This window comes from Crocodylus porosus, unplaced genomic scaffold (genome assembly GCF_001723895.1).
Source record: "Crocodylus porosus isolate Cpor-Errol unplaced genomic scaffold, CroPor_comp1, whole genome shotgun sequence".
In the NCBI taxonomy this organism is placed as follows: Eukaryota; Metazoa; Chordata; order Crocodylia; family Crocodylidae; genus Crocodylus; species Crocodylus porosus.
This window is the reverse complement of record NW_017728916.1, coordinates 6,824,798-6,840,824: the sequence shown is the minus strand read 5'-3', so window position 1 is coordinate 6,840,824 and position 16,027 is coordinate 6,824,798. Positions and strand designations below refer to the sequence as shown.

General features: G+C 48.0%; 1 long non-coding RNA gene across 1 annotated transcript in view; it reads right to left on the bottom strand.

Annotated features, from left to right (window-relative positions):
- Positions 1–12,714, bottom strand: part of LOC109310977 — a 28,363-nt gene extending 15,649 nt beyond the window's left edge. The window contains exon 1 of the long non-coding RNA XR_002101357.1: positions 11,569–12,714. This is a non-coding gene — a long non-coding RNA (uncharacterized LOC109310977). The remainder of the gene's footprint in view (positions 1–11,568) is intronic.
- Positions 12,715–16,027: the final 3,313 nt, after the last annotated feature.

Here is a 16,027-nt window from a genome sequence, read left to right as displayed (position 1 = left end):
CTGAGGGGGGACCTGGTGACTGTCTATAAACTCACTAGGGGGGACCAGAAGGGTTTGGGGGAGGACCTTGTTTCCCCGAGTGCCCCCCCCCCACTGCATAACAAGGAATAACGGCCACAAGTTGTTGGAGAGGAGGTTTAGATTAGACACCTGCAAGAACTACTTCACGGTCAGGGCAGCTAGGAGCTGGAACCAACTTCCAAGGGAAGTGGTGCTGGCTCCTACCCTGGGGGGCTTTAAGAGGAGGCTTGATGCCTACCTGGCTGGAGCTATTTGAGCCCAGTTTTTCTTCAGCCCAGGCGGGGGCGGGAAGTGGGGGGGATGGGATGTCGAACTTGAAGATCTACAAGGTCCCTTCGACCCGACTTCTATGATTCTATACTAATGCTTCAGTCTTTAAGCATGTGAGCAATCCTGGTCCTAGTCAGCAAATACCTTGGTGTTTCCAAAGGCAGAAATGGGGTCAGACATTCCTCCCCTTTCAACTTGGAAAATCCCCTCCCTGCTGCACACGCTTAGTTGAAAAGCAATGGAACCACAGCCAGGCCTGAAGCCAAGCATGTGCTGACATGCAGTATGGGTCCAGTCCAACAATGGACTTCATGCAAGCGCAGGGTCTGCCCACGCAACACAAAGCCCATGCGACTAGTGATGGGTGAAAACAGATGAAAAGGGTCCACAACTTTCTGTTCCAATGGGAAAGAAAAAATTGACTCCGACTGTTCCTGGCACAAACGCGACACTTCTAGCAAACGTTTGCCAGCAGCAGCATTCACTTCAACTCCAACTTCTGCAGGGAGTTTGCAGAAAGCCAGATTCATTCATAATTGCCAGAAGCTCTGTGGAAACTCAGTTTTGAGCCTTATGCTTGTCCATTTACAGTACAGAAATAAGCCATGTGATTTATACATCCAACCAAAACAGCTCAGCTATCGAATACCCACCTTGAGTGCTCAATTTATTTTAAACAGTCCAGGGCTAGGACTAGCTAGCCCCAGAGGCTCCAGCATCACAGTTTTTCTGTACTGATTGGGGGGGCAGGGAGAAGGCTGGGAGCCGGGTGCAGCCACCCCTGCAGCCCAGGTGGCTGCTCCCACACCCCTGCTTGACAAGTCCCGGATCTGCCCCTGCAGGCACCCAGTGATGTCCTCATGGCCCGCGGCTTCTTCTAGTGAAAATCCCACTGGTATTAATACACAGAGAATATTCTGCAGTCCAGAAAGCCCCAACAGGCATATAGCACGATGGCTACAGAGCCTAGGACCATGTAGCAGCACAAGACTTCACTGAAGAAACCAGTACAGCAAAAGGTACTTATGAGCTCGCCTATAGTATCTAATTGGGAGTGAACAGTAGAGCCTGGCTCTATTGACAGTAGTGGAAGTGTCCCTGTTGACTTTGACAGGGCCAAGACTTCACCCTGTTATAATAATATTAGTCCTGTGCCTGGCTAACAAGTCATTTTCCATAGCAAACTACAAGAGTACACTAAAGAGCACTCGTCATCCAACCCAGATAATTTATTTTAATTGCAAATTAATATAGAAGACAACAGTAATTCTAGCATGGTGGCTAAGTTCAGAAGGCACGTATCATACTTCCCCTTCAGAGTGTTTAACTGGGTCTGTTAAGTGTGTCAGCTACCTCTCCATTTTAACTAAAAGCTGGCTAACCTCAGACTCCACCAATACCGCCTTCCTTCCCAACTCTTGTCGCGCCTACTAATCTTAGCAGGACTCAGATTCCTGCCCTAGTGTTTAGTTAGTGCAGGTGGGGTCCTGGCTGTACACAGTGAGTGCACTCATGTGATCTGCAGAATGAAAAAAGTGGCAATTTCACTAGGTCCATTAACTAAAGAGCAACTTGAGATTTTCCTCCCTGCCTACACAAGACAGGGTGAAATGCCCCTGTGTGCAGGGAGCCTGCACAAGACCCTATCACTACGCCTATCCCCGCCTGCTTTCTGCCAGGCAGTGTTCACTGCCTGGATAGCTGTTTCACAAGCCTTCACCGGATCAGTAACGAGATTTTGCACACATCAATGCACTTATGATATTTGTGAAAATGCAACCCCCCAAATTAAGCTGAATGCAATGGAAGGAAAACCTCCCTCTCTGCACATAATCAGTTCTGCTGCCTGGAGTTATACAGAGTGGAATTAGAGAAATCACATTCCCATTCACGATACCGAATGGGAATGGCTGCAGGTTCCCGCTGTCTTCAGCCTGCCCAAAGCACACTATATCACCATTACCAGTGTTTGCTGCTTTGTGTACCACGCTCAGGTCATCAGCCTCCTGCTGTGGTCGTTTTTTATTTGACTTAAAACAGCCAAATCTGCTGGCTCCGCCTTGCCATGCTGAATATCCAAGTGGCAGAGTTTGTAAATCACAATTACGGAGGATTATTAGTCGTGGGACTAATCTAAAGCAAATTAATTTGGTTGCTAAAATGATTTTGTTCATCTGTGTGTAAATCCTGGTACAATGAAGATGATGAGTGTTTGTTCAGCCACTAGATACATCTCTGCCCTGGCAGGGAGCAGCCCAGAAGATAGCAGTAATGATTTTAATAATGAAAGTACTAGACCTACAGAAGCGATTTGTATCAGTCCCAGCCTGAAGAGCCAGGAGGCCGGTAAAGAGAGTACAAGGCTGCCAGCAACTGGAGTGTCTGCCATAGGGTGGCCCAGCTCAAAATCGTGCTACTGCTTGCATCTGGGGGTGGGCAGGTAGGACCACACTGCACCATTTTAACAAGTGCCTCAATACAGCAGCTACTACCCGCTTTAAAAGGGAAAGCTGCAATGCCGTCACTGAGCAGGGACAGACTGCATCGGCCAGACAGCAAAAGAGGGGGCAGAATCTGCAGAGGTGCAAAGTGCCACGTGCCTTCAGTTTTCACCGACTCCAGCAGGAGTTTAAGTAGAACGAGGGCTGCAGGGCTGGGTACAGGTGACCGGAGAAAAACTCAGATTTATGTAGTGCACGTCAGGACAAGGCATGGCACCGGTGCGGACCCACGCCCATTGGCAGCATGCTGATAGCAACACTGCAATTACACAGCAGCAGGATATGTGATCTTGTGGTGACACCCCATTACCTCCCTTGCAGCTGGCATGCAGCAAAGACGAGGCCTGGCCCTCTGCCTGGGGCCAAATCTTCCCCTCTACTGCCAGGCCTGCTCATCTTTCTGCTAAGGAAGATGCTGAAATATCCCATCCATGGATTTCAGAGCAGGGGGCAGTTGGGTACAGTTGCACTAGGTCCCCAGATGATGCTGTATTTCCCCCTTCCAAAATGAGATATGCTAGGCCCCCAAATTTCTTTCACAGGCCCTATTTGAGACCCTAATTCCACCAGCATTTCACAAACCTCTGCACCCTCTGCTGGCAGGAGAGAAGCCTGCACAGGAACGTACAGGTGAGCAGACAGGCTTGTCCTCGAAAGAGCCAGGCAGAGAAACCTATGCATGTGCTAGCTCACAGGCAGCCGTTGAATCTTGGGGCTCTACACCACTGAACCCCAGCATCCTGGTTCCTCGCTAAAGCCATTAGCCATGTACATGTGCGCACATGCTTCTCCTTTAAGTACTTTTCCCATTGCCCATGTCTGCCTGCTGAAATACAGCTTTTACCTAGACCTGGGAATCCGTGGGACATGAGACCCCGACATCTAGAATGAAAATCCCCGGCCAGATCATCCAATGCACCAGAGCGATGCTTGTCCCATTGGGAGGGGGGGACAGGACCTCCTATGGAAGCTGGAGTAATTAAATATCTTGATAGCCTCAGCTGGGAGGCCAAGGGAACCAGCACACTGTCAGCATCACCAAATGTTTTCTCTCTAGAGATCAGTGCCTAGTGCGGATACGGGTCTCTCCCAGCCCGACTCCATGCCCCACACCCTGATCCCGATTTAGAACATTTTATCTGGGGCCAGCATGTCACGCTTTCCCTCTTCCCTCCAAAAGCTTGTGCCAACACAGACGTCAGCAAAAGGAAGTAGCTCTCAGAAGCAGCCATGAGCTGTGACAAATGCAAACTGTTTGCTTGACCTGTAAAACAATTAGCAATGGGAGCAACACTGAGCCAGGAGCTGGGAAAACCTGGGGGAGATGAGAGAGTGCAAGAGAGAGGGAAAATGCAGAGATGAGAAAGCAAAGGGAAGAAGCAGGGCAAAGAAAGGCAGAAGTGGCAGTCGTGGGGGGAGCTGTGAAGAGCTGATGGAGGAGGAGAGGCCTCAGGACAACAGGTCACACTCGCACCAAGACCCAACACTGGCTCTTTAGCAGTCCCTGCAAGCCAGGCCCTGCCCGCTCCAAAGCAGCTCCAGCCGGCCCATGCACCGAGTTCAGTTCTCAGGGCCCACTTAACTCAGGAGTTGAGTGTCTGTGGGCAACAGAGGCTGATAGTGGCACAACTGCCCTGCACATGGGGCCTCCGTCCTAGCCATCTGTGCCCTGCTCCTTTTCTCCTCCGTGTTGCTTAGTAAGCTGTTGAAACCTATAGCTGAATGTGGCTCTTCATCTGTCCTGCATGGGAGGTATGAGGAATGGACTGAGACTTTGCTGTCCTGGTCCTCTCAGGTTTCCACACCAATGCCCATCGTCATGCCACCTGAGCACCCTCCAGGTAGCAATCAGCATCAATGGCAAAGCTGATAGCTGTTCGATGGGATTATGCAGCCCCTTCTCTGTGAGCTCTTTGGCGGAGGGATGCAGACCGTATACAGCACGTGGCACAATGAGCTCAACGCAGCAGTACAATACAAAAAGTCACTCCTATGGCTCCTGTTGGCTAGGTAACAAGACTGCCACTCTCCAGTTATTCCTGGGCTAAAGCAGAAGGGCACACAGAGGATGCTGTGGTTATATTCAGATCAGAGAGAGAAATAAAGGTTTTCAAGACATCCCAGGCCAGTGTTCAACCAAGCCACACAGTCCTGTATGTGAACTACTGCCTTCCCCCTTCCCCACCAGGTCCTGTGAGGAGTCAGCCCTGCTCCCTTCCCCTGAGCATCCCTGAAGGGGAAGCAGGAAGCTAAGTTTGTGTCAGATCCTAGGCCAGTGCCCCCATTGCTGGCCTACAGCTGGGGATAGCTGTTGAGCCTGGGAAGTGAGCAGAGGCTCTGCATGCAAGAGTGAGGAGTGAAGCAATCATTCCTTTGTGCTTGTTTACTTAGGAAAGGCAATGGCCCAGAAGTCCTTGCCCTCAGGCTATTCTGAGCGCCAGGACAACAACTCCTGGCAACATCAGGGGTGTCGAAGAGCAAATCTCAAATGCAATTAGGCACAAAAGCGCAGTCCCTCCTTACCAGTCTAGGGGTACAGGCCAGCACCAGGCCAAGTGCATGGTCCAGGTCTTGGGTCAGACCATGCCATGCTACCCAAGACCACGTTCTCACACTGCCTGATGGAACAAACATGAATACAAGCCAACGTAAGCCTACAAAACACCTAGAAAGAAATCATTCATCTGCCTGGGGCTCTCATCATAGCAAGCTGTGGTTTGAAATGAACACCGCTGGCGCGATTCCAAGGCACGCTACAGCAGGGCAATGAGTGGAGCCACTCTGTCAGAGATGCCTGATTAGCAGATCCAAGGCTGAGAAAGGGAAAACAGTTCCACAAGTCCAGGCACCAGCTGTTCGCCAAGCGGGAGGGAACTTCTCAGTGTGCCACTCCAACGTGCAGCAGCAAGACATCAGCTTGTCCAGTTCTGCAAGTCCTCCCTCCTCCAACAGGTCTGCACTCACATTCCAAAAGTGTCATCACCAGTGGCGTCCCAGCTCAGGCCAAGAGGAGTCTAACGGCAAACGCAAAGATTCCTGTACTGCATGCAGCTTCAACCACCACAACCAGAATGCCTTAGGGCTATACATGCAGCTTAGTTGAACTCCTGGATGCATTGCTAGGAAACAGAGAAAAAACCCTGCTCCTCGGCACACGTGTGTACTGCAAACCCCATGCACTCATGCAGAACTGCAGTCCAGATACAGAGGAGAGTGGACTTTGGCTCAAGCAGCTATTTGAATATGAAGCACCGCGAGATCCTTGGATTAAAGGTGGCATCATGCAGCATGAACACAAAATAGAGCACAAGAAAGGATTAGTATGTATTAAGAAAGGTGCTCTGGCTCATTCAGTATTCAGCAGCAAAGTTCACTCCAGCTCTTAAGAAATTCTGAGTGATGGGGTTTGCTGGTTAAGATGACATTTGCTGCTAGATTAACAGCACAAAGGTTAACATGTGTAGTTTTGCTTTCCCTTGCAAACCCAGTGCTGGCATCTAGGCTTGCTTCCCACTAGAAGCTGATCTGCCCACTTCCCCTGTGGAGAGCTCAGAAGTGACCTGGGGCTTGCTTATCAGAGTGCACTTGCTGAACAAACAGTTTCACTACAGCTCAAATAATTTTGCAGAATGGGAGATAAGTTAGGGAGCAGCTTGCCAAGAATATTTAACAGCAGGTCACTCTTTGTATAATGTTAAGAGGCAAATCAAGAATGATAAAGCATAGGGGAAAAAAAAAGCATGAGTCAGATCTCAGATAGGCCTAATTCTCTCCAAAGCAGTGATTGCCAGCCAGGGTGCAACTCCATGACCACTCCCACGTCAAATCCAAGGAGACGAACAAGCAGTTATGGTTCGTTTTATTGTGTGCTGCCTCGCTCCATAACCCATTTATCAGGTTTAAGCACGCTGCAGGCACTCCTAGCCTTTCTACTGCCACCCAGTAACGAGAGTTGCTGCAGAGAGCATTTTACTGGTGTCCCAGCCATAGCAACTGTACTCTGACTTCAGTGCTACAATTTGAGTAGCACACAGCGACTAGTGGCATAAATAGCCTTTCTTTGTCATTCTGCTCTGGGCATCACAGGATCAAACATCCTTGGGGTTCTGGTTACAGGGCTGTGGAGCAGTAACTGCCGGAGGCAAGAGGAGGATTCCTGGCCGAGCATTATTCTGGTGCCAGCCACCCAGTGCAAAACACATACTCTGCCCCAGAGAGTGCCTGTGCCATGCCCCAGCTCAGTGCCAGTAACCCCGTCTCCCAACCCGCGTGCAACATCAGTACCCACAGCAGCCTGTTGTTGCCAGCAAAGAAGGTCCACACTCAGCAGGCTAGTGCCAGGGCTACGCTAGACTCAGTGGGGACCGCATGCACCTCTGCTACTGAACATCATTACACTGCCCCCAGGCTCTACAGGCTGTCTCCAGGCCGTACCACAAGAAAACAGCATCCAAATGCTCCCTGGCCTTGCCCCTCCTACACGGCTGGTTGGGAACGCGTCTCACTCTGAAGCACCTGCGTGGTTGTTTATTAATGTGGGAGCTGGTGGGTCTTTAGGTTGGTTTGTCAGCAGGCTACACTGGTACCACAACGGACCTTGGTTCCGATCCACTGGGAGTTTATGTGCTTTCATCTCTTGCAAAGGCACTGAAGGGGCAGAGTCCAGCCAGCAGGATGACTGTAAGTACTACCTGTAGCGCACAATACCTAGGAGAGGGGAGGGAAGAGAAGAGACAGCATTGTTCCTCTTGCAAAACACCAAGGTGACTAGTGCCGGATTGTCAAAGGGGTTTAGGTACCAAAAGGTAGATTTACGGTAATCACAGGAAATCAAGGAGTGAGAGATGCCGAAGAGGTGTGCATACTTTCATAAATCCCACTGGGCACCTATCTCCCCAGCTTTTGAGTCTGGCTCTTGGGGTCAGCTCCCAAAGCACCAGTCACTATCACATGAGCATTACGTCTAGGATAAGATACCCACAGGTGGGGTCCTGGGGTGGCGACAACCCCAAGTGCCCCCATCCAGGGTTCCTGGGGCTGACTCTTGTTCCCTTGGTATGGGATCACCCATTCCCAGGCTGCTCCGCTCTGCTCGTCTCCTTTTCTGGGGCCAGGCTGCTCCCAGGTGCCAGGAGGGTTCAGCATGGCCAGGGAAGCTGGTTCCTGAGAAACCCAGGTCAGGGCCAGCTCCTCCCTCAGAGGACATCATTTCCCAGATGGGCTTCTTCTTACACAGGTTATCCCAGCACAGCAGGCAGGTAATAGAGAAGCCCATGTCAGCACACCCTGTCCTCCAGCTCACCACCACCTTGGATGCCTGCATCCCATGACTGCCCTCTACATAGTTATGCTGCTGATTAACCAGGGTCATCATAACCAGCCCCATTCCAGGAAGCCTAATCAGCATTGCCACACTCAGCCCTGCAGTTAGAAATACCCACCTGGACACTGCAAACAGACACCATCACATGAGCTGTCAGCAAAGCTGTTCGCCTCCCCCATTTATGCTATTAGCGAGGACCACTTGGAATTTGGAGGCTCTTCAGTAAACTAATAAGCAGCCACATCTACCTGCGGTAAAGTCCCTGACCCCACTTGGCATTGGTGATTTCACCACTAAGGGTTCAGGCACCCCCAGGCTTAGCTGTGGGGGATTTCAAATATAGTGCAGAAAAGTAGTAAACTATCAAATATGCTATTTTGCAATTACTTGGAATTCTTTTTTTTTTTTTTTAAAGTTCAAAATATCTGTTAATTGAAGCTCTGCTGAGGCTTATTCACTAACCCACCAAAGTACACACTAAACTAAGCAGCATTCGTTTGGCACTGGATTACTGTTTAATATAAAATACCTGACTCCTTCATAAATAATTATCTTGATTATAGCCAAGCTGCAAGAGTATCCTTTTTGGTATGTATAACTTGAAACAATTTCAACTTGTTAATTTCCTGACAAGTGCAATCAAGTGATAATGTAAGTGATGATATAAGCGGCTTGTTAAAGTACAGAAATCTCTGAATAAGAAATTCTCACTTCTTCATTAGGAGCAAATGTTTTCTCAAAGTTAGAAGAATCAATATACTCTGCCTTTTGATACTGTGCTGATGCCTAGGGAATAAGTACCTCATCAGTCTCTTTTAGCTCTTTATTCACTTTAATTTAAGGCAGTAGCAACTTTCTAAAATGATTTACACTCCTTTGTAGTCCCACACATCTTCCCTGTCTTATGTCTGAATTTTTCTATCCATGTCTCTGTTTAAAGAGCAGCTATTCAAGGGGTAGACAGGAGCTACAGTCCTAGTAAACGAGGGTTTGAGTTATTAGTATTGTTTAATGATGAATTGAAAAATTAAGTACTCTAGGACAGAAGTGTTATCAAGCCATGAAATCTTGGCACCTCCCTTTCAAGCAGTGATAGATTAGCCCTGAATCTGTGTTCACTTCTGAATGCTCTATTGCTGTAAAAGAATGCATAATAAGAATTTCTTCTTGTTGTTGACTCTTTCTACATAAGAAGTGTCATTTATTTTGCTTGGATATATTTGAGTTTGCCTTGTACCATCTGGCAACCATATCTGCACATGCCACATTGCACACAGAATCATCACAGTGTCCAACTAGATTTCCTCAACATTGGGACTAATTTTTATCAGCAGAATGAATGTTTGCATTGTATGAAAGAAACTAAAGCAGCAGCCAAACCAACTCCCAATTCACCTTATCCCCAGTATAGGCAACGTATACATTTACCAGCCATCACAGCCGTTCCTTTTTCTATCTATTCCCAGGCACTTACAAGCCGATAGGAAACTAACAACTCACACAGGCTTCAGGTCAGTCTCCTCAATGTCCTCAACCTTTAAGAATCCAGTCCTGCAAACACCCATGTAACTTCACACATGCATAGGTGATTTCACCGAGTCAAATGCTACGAGGGCTGTCACTCAACAGCCAAAAATGATATAGGCTAAGTACAGATGTTCAAAAACCCCTGGTGCAAGCAGTCTATAGCACTCTGTGTAAAGTGCAATAGTTAGAGGGCAAGTGAACTGGACGGACGTTCGCTATTTGGTGCAGGGGGCTTGAAGCCCACCTGCACTGGCCACTGGCAACTGTCAGCAAAGGTTGCGGGGAGAGACTCCAGACCCCTTCCCCACAGTCCTCCCAGCCAGGCACTTTTCCTCTGCAGCTCCCCAGCGCGGGGCCAGGGCTGCTGCAGGGACAGGAAGCCCAGATCCCTTTCCTCCGCTGCTCCCCTGAAATAGCCAGGAGGGCTGCCCAGCCAGGACAGGCAACAAGGGAAGGGATCTGGGCCCTCTGCCCTCACAGCAACCACAGCCCCACATCGCACTGCTGCTAGGATCTGGCACCGACGTTCAATAACGTGCTCTAACAGAAAGCGCATTCATCTAATACTTCATCCATCTAGGGTTAACTTGGAGTACAATTGCCATTTTTAAAGCACTCTAAGAGCCGTGAGCGCCCGTTCAGTTACAGCTTTAGAGTGCTGTCTGCTTTCAGCGTAATGTCTGTACCTAGCCATAATCTTAAATCCTTTCCCCAGAAGCCATGGCTACAGTATTCTGTTCGTAAAGTGCCCAAGACATTGCTGGTTTTCCTTTTAAAGTGGTGGGTGAACACCTCATAGTTTCATAGTTGGTAGGGTCGGAAGGGACCTGAACAGATCACCTCACCGCATCTCAGGCCTGGGTTGTACTCCACCTCTGTACATAGCCAGCCAACAATCCCATTACACAGTTATGCTTTCAGACACGTCTTTTTTTTTTTTTTTTTTTTTTATGGGAAGTCTGAGGAGCAGATTCTGATCTCTACTGTACCACAGCAAGTCTAAATTTACAGTGAGACTGTTGTGCCAAAGGCCTGGTCAATGAGCACAATAATAACATGCATTAGCACATTTAGAGCTCTCTCTCCAAACGAAGCAATTTAGTTTAAAAGAAAAATAATTGCCCAGAAATGCAACTACCGGTGTTTTAGGGAAGGGTTTAAAAATGACATCCCCATGCATTTTAATAGTTACAGGCTGTTGCCTGCAAGTGTCATTGCTCCTTCTGTTGCAAACAGAGACATCTTTGAAGTGCCACTAGCTAATCTGAACTTGTCACTGTCCAGTGTGTGTTTCTCTGAAAGGATCATCTCAGCAATCTGAGCCAGCACATTCAGAAATCAAGAGCACTGATTGTTTTTAAATGGCATAATTTATGACCACCCAAAGATGTTTCTATTTTTACTGCAGACTGTTATTGGCTCAGTCTACATCAAATTATGGGGTCAGATATTGGACTTGCCTTTCAGCACTGCTTGGATTGCTTTCACAGGGGTTTATGTTTCTTCTTGATAGAGTGTCATATTTGGCTTTGAATTTGGAAAACAAAAATAGTTTTGCATAAAGAAATAAAAAGGTCTTTGCATTTCAGAAATCAAAACCATTTGCTAGGAAATGAAATCTGTTTGGAGATAAAGCTGTTGGCTTGCTCCCTGTACATAGGACAGGGTCAGAGCCTGTGTGGATGTGGGAGGAAACCTCTACCGTGTCAAGTGTCCAGAGCTTTGTTTTAGCTTTCGCCCAACATCAAGTCTCATCCCACTCAAGCAATCTCTCCTCCCACGTTGTGTGACCAGGTTTTTCCTTTCTAACCTCCCTTGTCCTGATACCTCCTGGAACAAATGTTTGCGGGGTAATCGTCTGTAGCTTGCTAAGGCTGCATGAGTGCAAGGGTGGGTCGATGTACACAGGAAAGGGAAGATTCTCACCTGTATGAGTTCTGCCCAAGACCTTATGCCAGCAGTGAAGCAGGTATCAGCTACAGGTACTCTCCACACAACAGGCTGGGGTGGGGGAGAAGAGGAAAGGGCGTCTCATGGGTCCAGGAAAGTCGCTCCTGCCAGCACTCCCCCAGTCAGCCAGGGTCCCTGTGCAAGACTACTGGCCCCCAGCCATCTCTGGCTGTCTGAAGTCCATTTTGTGAAGCAGAGTACAGCATTTCCAACCTGAAAGATTTAAAATTGTGAGTCAGAGAACATCAAAACCATGAGTCAGACCCTCACTGCCACAAGCTGCACAGCTCCCACTCTTTCCAGCCACATCACTTCACTTCCTTTATAAATATGGGATGACAGAAAAAAGAAAGCTCAGAGAGGCTCAGGGCAACTCTCTGCCATAGGGGACTGTGCTCAAGAGCCATCCTATGGAAACACCCCTGCCCACACAGCCCCGCTCTGGACTTGTACGCGCAGAAGGCTGACGAAAGGAATGCAGCCACGCTGGAGCAGGGCTGGGGTGCTGGGCACCGCACCAGTAAGCACCCTGAAGATGGCGAGACAGAACAGCACTGGGCGTGCACAAAAAAGCAGTTGCGTGACATGTTTTTCAGTATTTAGTGCGCATGGAGTGACCGGGTGCGGGTGCTTTCACAGCATCCCCCCTTAGCACTGTGCAGCGCAATGCAGGCTTGCCCCAGACTGCTGTCTGACTTGAAGTGTACATGCAGGCACACCTATGCCCAACCTCCTGCTGCCGTTAGACTAAGCCGAGAATGGTATGAAACTGTTTATTCATCCCTTGTGACACTGAAGCTGGCTTGGGAACCTTTCTTCCCAGATGATCTAATGTTTACTCTGAAGAACTGCTTTCAATCAGTCCTATGCATTACTATCCCCAAATCATTGTACTGTGGTGGTACACAGGGGTCAATCAGATCAAGTCCCATTGAAGAGGGCCCTACTTAAGAAGCTATAATTTAAGAAAGGAGGAGTGGCAAGTGGTAAAGAAGCATAAACAAAAGGGATCAGCACCGACAGAGGAGATAATGGGGCAGCAACAATAAAAGTATGTACAAATCTTTAGCCCGCTAAGACCAATGATCACACACATTTCCTAATCCACCCACAGAAGCAGCATGAAAGGCTTTTTTTCTTTAAAAAAAGGGGAGACACTAAACTGAGATTTATGGCTGGGTGTTGATTCTGCTCAACCTAATAAAGTAGCAATGCTTGATTTCTGGCCTAATGCACATCTCCCAGCAGAACAACAGATGCAGAAAGTTCACCTGTGCAATTTTATTGAGAGACACATCCGAAGTACCAAACATGCTGGCATCACCACTTCTCAGTATTCTGGCATATGCCTCTCCTCCTCATCCTGTACCGGGTTTTCATGGCAAAATGCTAGTGCATCATATGCTCAGCAACAGGACTGCTGTCAGTCCCTACGCTGGATAGTGTAGTCCACTGTTCAGGTGTGTGCATGAGAGGGGGAAATTGGGCTTAAAAGAAGAGATTTAGGCTACCAATTTGCATTGCATTTCCAAACCCTCTCTTTGAATGGTAAACAAACCCAACAAGGGTTTTAGAAAATGTAGGGCTACAAAGAATATTAGAGAAGGACATAGGGTTGTTGGTTGGGGCTGTGTTGGTCTAAAGACATAGGAAGACAAGGTTCTTTAGGTCTAATAAAAAGACATCACATCTACCAACTAAATAGGTGGAAAAATTGTTCTTAGAGAAAGCCATTGCCTTAGATCACCCTACAGTCCATGAAACCTGAAATGATAGATTTACTTCTATTTCAACGGTGGAAATTCAGACTACCTGATCAAAATAGTCCCCTTATACAATGTGTGAATCATCAGGCTAGTATGAAGCCATGGCTAGATAGCAGAAATTAGAAGTGTGAGGTCATCGTACTCATCTCCCGGCCTAGGCTAGATTTATTCCTAAACCCTCTTCTGAAGTGCTTTTCCCAGTCCAGGTTTAAACTGACAGACATGCTGGGATGGTATCACTCCTCCTGGGGACCACTTGCCTATCTGTGGCACCTGACTGCAGATCATGTGTGCAAACGCACACGTCCATTGCTCACTTCCACCGGCCCTTGTTCCACCCTCTCCTGAGCCATCGCTCTCTGAGCACGCCCATGGTTCTCCACCAGGATGCTGCAGCACTAGGGTACCAGGCAATACTAGCACTGTTCAGTACAAACACCTGCACAATTCCCCAAGATAAAACGCAGACATCTCAAATAGGAATCCACTGTGCTAAAAATGTTCTGCCCTGCTGTGGGTTTCCCAAGTTCTTTGCAACACAGCAATTGCTCTGTAATATTTTTGCAGTCAAAAAGAGAGAGAATGGGTGCAAACTAGTGGAGAGTAGATTCAGGTTAGACATTAGGAAGAATTTTTAGTAGTAAGGGTGGCCAGAGTCTGGAACGGGCTTCCAAGAGGTGGTGCTGTCACCTAACTCAGAGGTCTTCAAGAGAAGGCTTGACAATCACCTGGCTGGGGTCATCCGACCTCAGTCCTCTTTCCTGCGAGGGGTAGGGGGGTGGACATGATGATCCATTGGGTCTCTTCTGACTCCACAGTCTATGAATCTATGTACTAGAGATATTATCAGAAGTAGAAAGAAAGCCTCTTGATTAATTTTATCCTCTTCCATCAATACAGTGTTACACACTAGAGTCATGGCTAAACACTCAAGCTCACATGTGTAAAATTCATGCAGCAGCACCCTGGGCAGGCCAGTGTTGGGACACCAGATAAATGCTCCTAGGCAGTTGGTGCATAAAAGGTACATGGCTTCTTGGTACACATGCTTCCCCAGGAATAGCCTCTCTCTAGCCAAGACGGGAACTCTTATTTCCCTTTGCAAAGCAACACGAGCATAGCTCGCAGTCTGACTGCAGGGTAGCATGGGCTCACCCTGGCTTTTTTCCAGGGAAAAGGTTGCTCAACATTTCCTCTCCAAAAATTGGCAGGGATCTTCAAAGAGGCACACTGTGCATAGGAAATGCAGACTAAACGCTTGTGCAAGAAGTTCTGTGAATTCTTTCCCCTCATTTTTCAACCAGTTTTATTTAGTAACAAGCCAAACCCACACAAACTCAGCTGACATGAGATGCTGAACAGCGTTTGCACATATTGACAACCACTCCAGAATCGGCAGGGCTCCCCTGAGGTTCTGCATCCCGAATCCAAGCCTGTAGCAAGTTTCCCTGTGAGATGCATCCTCATGACAGCTCTGCACTGAGGTTTGGGTAGGTTGGAGGTGCCGCTGATGCCCATGTGCCATCTGATGTCTCTGGCACAGGAGCGTTCTGCCTGAATGGGCTCTTCCCAAGTTGGCGGAGGGGAAATGCCATCTAGAGAGCCTGGCTCTAAATATAGCTAAGCTTAAAACACAACTCTCTACTTTGCATGCTCTGCGTGGAGGACTAGAAAAGCATTACTGGTTGCTGCTATATATCATGCTTGAAAAACTGAGGGTGCCCATGCTGACAGCTACGAGGAAGTGGTGCGTCACAGAAAAGTTTTCACAAAACATGCTGTTCCCCCACATCCTGTTTGAGAAAGAAAAAAAAGTGTTGCTGTATATATTCAGCTGCTTCAGAGCACAAGAACTGCCAAAGTGGATCAGACTGGGCTCCCATGTCGCAAGCAGTGACCAGTACCAGATATCGGTATTTCTCAGCAAGTACAAGAAGTCCCAAGATGCAGCACGCTGACCACTAGGAAAGCTTTGGCTGATCCCAGGATCTAATGCTAAGGAAGGAGGGTTTTGTTTTTACTCATTTACCCCATCTGCTGTAATTGTGCACATGCTCATTCTCCAGATGACTGCCTAGAGTCTTTCACACTTTCCTGCAATCTTTGCTTCAGAGGTAGCTTGTTGTGAAGATTTCCTCAAGTTAATCAGGAGCCGAATAAAATACCCATTTCCTACTACATGTGCTCGGAGGCATTACTCCACATCCTGATGTCATACTTCCAGGTTGTTGATGTAATTGCTATAAACATTGATGTCACAAGTGCAGGATCAAGATTTCATTGCAGGCAATGAAAGAGAGCTATTAAAGCAGTAATAAACAGAGACAAATCCCATCATCCAGGAAACCCAGCTGATATCCCCGAGATGGTCACCACACTTGTCACACTTCTTTTGACAGGTCTGCTGCAGGCCATAGGACACCCCCTACTCACTTGGCTAAGACAGTGACATTTGATAATAGACTGGAGTGCAATGCTGTGACAAGAGCAGCCCTGGTACTACCCCATTAACCAGTGAACAGTTATACTAAGATGCCTCCAGGACTAAGTCAGCCAAGATCCTTGTTCTCTCACTGCCCACCTTCACTGGCTGCACCACACAATTATCCTCCCAGAGTCTCCAACAAGGACCATTCAGGGAGCTGAAGCAGAAGAGAGACAGAAGTATA